Raw genomic sequence first — 4511 nt, forward strand, 5'->3', positions numbered from 1 at the left:
ACCTTCATGATTTGGGTTAGCCAAAGATTTCTTAGAGACAATATCAAAAACACAAAAATAACAGAAAAAATAAATTGGATTATCAAAATTAAAAACTTTTATGTTTTAAAGTGCATCATCAAGAAAGTGAAAAGACAACCCACAGAATGGGAGAAAATATTTGCAAGTCATATATCTGACAAGGGACTTATACCTAGACTATATAAAAAAACTGCTATAATGCAACAATAAAAAGACAAATAATCCAATTCAAAAAGAGCCATGAATCTGAGTAGACATTTCTCCAAGAAAATACAATACATGAATAGCCAACAAGCTCATAAAAAGATGCTCAACATCTTTAGCCATTATGGAAATGTAAATCAAAATGATGATGAGATACCACTTCATTAGCACTAGTGTGGCTATAATAAAAAATTAAAAAAAAAAAAGGTCGAGAGAGAGAGGAAAAGAACAAGTGTTGATGAGGGTGTGGAGAAATTGGAACTCCTGTATATTGCTGGTGGGATTGTAAAATAATGCAGCTGCTGTGGAAAATAGTTTGGTCTTTCTTCAAAAAATTAAAGACAAAAATATAAATATATACCTGGGAGCATTTCCACTCCTAGGTATATACCAAGACAAATGAAAACATGTTTACATAAAAACTTGTAAAAGAATGTTCATAGCAGCATTATAGTAGCCAAAAAAGTAAAAACAACCCAAATGTCCATCAACTGATGAATGAATAAATAAGAGGTGGTACATCCATACACTGGAGTATTATTAGGCCATGGAAAGGATTGAGTACTAATACATGTCACAACATGGATACACCTTGAAGACATTATGCTAAATAAGTAAACATGAAAGGTCACATATTGTATGATTCTATTTATATGAAATGTCCAGAATGGGTAAGTCCATAGAAACAAAAGGTAGATAATTAGGGGTTGCCAAGGACTGGAGGAGGGAGGAACTGGGTAGACTGCTAATAATTCTGTGGGTTTTTTTTGGGTGACCATAATGTTTTAGTATTAGATAGTGGTGATTTGCACACGTTGCGAACATACTAAAAAAACACTGAATTGTACACTTTAACATAGTTAAAATGGAGGGGAAAACAATTTGTGGATTTCACTCTATGTGATCTATATCCTGATAAACCTAACATGAGGGAAATAGAGGTCAGCAACAATTATTTTTAAGAACTTTTGAAAGACTGGTAAGGTGAAGAAAGAACAGAAAAATATCAGCATCCAACTTTATAAATAGAGGTAGTCACAGACATTATTTGATATAAATATACTAGTGCAAATCTATCACTGATACTGAATAAAGACAACACAGTTAGCGATAGTCCAATAGAGCCATCTCCACAAACAGAGAGGTGGGAAACAGCAAGGGGCTAGTACATTCACACTTTGTACAATAGTCACTTTAAGAAATGCTGTCCTTGTAGAACTCGTGGCTGGGCTGAAAATGTTGGAAGTGAATGAAAGGGCTCCATAAAGATTAAAGTCTTACTTTGAAGACCTCTACCTATGAACAGCCACTCAGCCAGAGAAGGTGCTAGCAAGAGAAATCCTGCCTACATGCTGTGGACACCAGCCATAAAGACAGGAGTGCCTCTGGAGATCCTTCTCAAGTTATTGTGCACCAACCTAGAGGACACAGCAGCTGAACCCTTAGCATGTTCACAGTGAGGGGAGAGGAGGCACATGAGGACTTCCACGGAAAACCTACAGCTTAGTCACAGAGTCCTGGGCAGAGAAAACACAATACCACAATGAGACCCTTTATCATCAGATTGATCAAAAACCTGGGCATGGATGTGTCGTATTTCATTCATCCATTCGACAAATATTTACTGAGCAACTACCATGCACAGGTACCAGGGGGTTATAAGAGAATAGTTATCTTTGCATTACATTCTTTTGTGGGTATCAAGAAGAATGTAAAATGACAGGATCTGCTTACAGCCTTGCAATGACTCTCCATTTTTCTGAGAACAAAAGCCAAACACTTTACAATGGCCTATGAGACTCTATATGATGTGGGCCCCACCCCCACCCAGGGCACACCTTTACCTCTCTGACCTCACTTCCAACTTCGCTCACTTTGCCTCCTCTACAACAGTCACAGGCCTCTTTGCTAGTTCTCCAAAACACAAGCATGCGCCTGCATGCCTCTGCCCTAGATGTTCCATCTACCTGGAAAGACCACCTTGCATTCTTCATAACTCACCTTCCTTACTTCCTTTGGGATCTGGCTCAAATTACAATTTATCAGTGAGGCCTACCAACTCTGCCTATCTTACCAAACATTACAACCCACTTGTCCCCATCATTTCCTATCCCCCTTACCCTGCTCTAATTTTATTTCTCTTTCTATGTTCCATTTTAACACACTGTGTAATTTCCTTATTTATTATATCTATTGTCATTGCTCTACCCCCTACCATAAGCTCCAGGAGGGTAGAGATTCATTGTTTTTGTCTGTATTGTTCAGCGCTGTCTCTCTAGCATGTTCCATAAATATTTGTTGAATGAAGAGAAGTAATCAATACCAATACCTTGAGAATACTTTCCTTATAAGAAAGTTCCCTTGGACTGGTCTGGGGACACTATTTTAGAGCATCTGAAATCACAGCTGGAATCCCATGGCACCAGCAACTATGTGCAGCCTCTGAGAAGTGAGGGGGGAAGATACCCTATCACTCAACAGTGGATAGCATTTCCTGAGATACCTGAACACCACTCAGCTGTGCTTCCGTCTCTGCTCTTCCATTAATACCTGTCAGGGAGCTATGTGGGTGGACAAAAATTATTTCTATGTAAAATGTTTATTGTGTAATGGTCTGAATTTTCCACAGTCTGAAGAGATGGGAAACAATGAACTGGAATAGAATTATTTTTACCCTATTTTTCTAAATCTCTGATTCCTTATAATCCCTGGTATTTCAAGAATTATATGCAGTCACTTACATTTTTCATTTCCTCATCTTATTCTCATTTCTTTCACTCTCAAAAAAAAAAAAAAAGAAAGAAAGAAAGAAAGAAAAAACGCTGGTGCTTTACTCCTAAATTTATCCATAGGTATTATTAAAGTTTCCTTAATTTTGTTTGTAATTCCTGTCTAATCTTGTACATTCCCAGGCTAAGAAAACCCAAAGCCATTTAATCATGACAGTTCTAATCAACAGAAAAGACATCATTATTAAAATGTTCATTTACAGATGTGTAAAAAATGTAAATGGGGATTATTCTGTATATGACATGAGATTATCAGCATACCAAATGGGGCCAAACAAGGAACCTTTGTTTGCCTTTATACAACAGTACAAAAGCAGTAACTTGGCTGAGAGCACATGCTGTTTTTTATTCTCTTCACCTACTAAGTCCCTTGTACACATGCATTGTCTTGAACCATTTCAACTAAATCCCATTGATTTGTCTGTAAAATTAGAGAGATTAAGATTAGCCTCTAAGCAATTTATTTACCTTCCAAAGTGAAAAAAATGCAGGTATCTGCGGCCAAAAAGTAAAAATCCCATGAATGCTTTTCTTGTTTTCAAACCTGAGCTTAATTTCTCAATCTTGTGGAGTTCAGAATAATGCATGTCAATGGATTTAGCACCAAGGAATTGAAACATTATACCTGATTCACCAAAAAATATCAATAGAAGGGACAGTTTAAGTTTCAATTTTAAAAAGATCTTTAAGCAAAATATCCACCTGTTGAGAATATTCTAAAACAAACATCAGTTGTGTATATCTACCCAATACAAATGAGAAGCTTTTGCCTTTATGTGTATATTAGCTTTAGAAGGTCTGGGGAAATTTCTTTGAGGTAAAATGGTTTTTTTCAATGGGCAAGACAAGATTTCTTTTTCTCTGATGAATGAACTTGCAAAAGCTAATGCCAAAAACTTGATTCAGAAAAGTTCTCAAAGTTCTAGTATTAAAACTAGATTTAAGTAAATGTTAGGAAACAAGTTAGGTATCTATTGGGGTTTTTTTTTAAGATTTTATTTATTTATTTGAGAGAGAGAGAGAGAGAGAGAGAGGGAACAAGCCGCGGGAGCAGCAGGGAGGAGAAGCAGGCTCTCCAGAGCTGTGCAGGGAGCCTGATGCCGGGCTCGATCCCAGGACACTGGGATCATGACCTAAGCCAAAGGCAGACACTTAAGTGACTGAGCCACTCAGGTACCCCAAAGTTAGATATCTATTGTAATGTTATGACATTAAATGGATATTTTAAATACAAGAACATAAAAAAAGAAATTATACACGGGCGCCTGGGTGGCTCAGATGGTTAAGCGTCTGCCTTCGGCTCAGGTCATGATCTCAGGGTCCTGGGATCGAGTCCCGCATCGGGTTCCCTGCTTAGTGCAGAGCCTGCTTCTCCCTCTCGCTCTGCCACTCCCTCTGCTTGTGCTCTTCTGTCTATCTCTCTGTCAAATAAATAAATAAAATCGTTAAAAAAAAAAGAAATTATACACAAATGAACAAAGAAAATGCATGGATTTT

The sequence above is a fragment of the Neomonachus schauinslandi genome, chromosome 4, assembly GCF_002201575.2.
Source record: "Neomonachus schauinslandi chromosome 4, ASM220157v2, whole genome shotgun sequence".
Classification (NCBI taxonomy): Eukaryota; Metazoa; Chordata; class Mammalia; order Carnivora; family Phocidae; genus Neomonachus; species Neomonachus schauinslandi.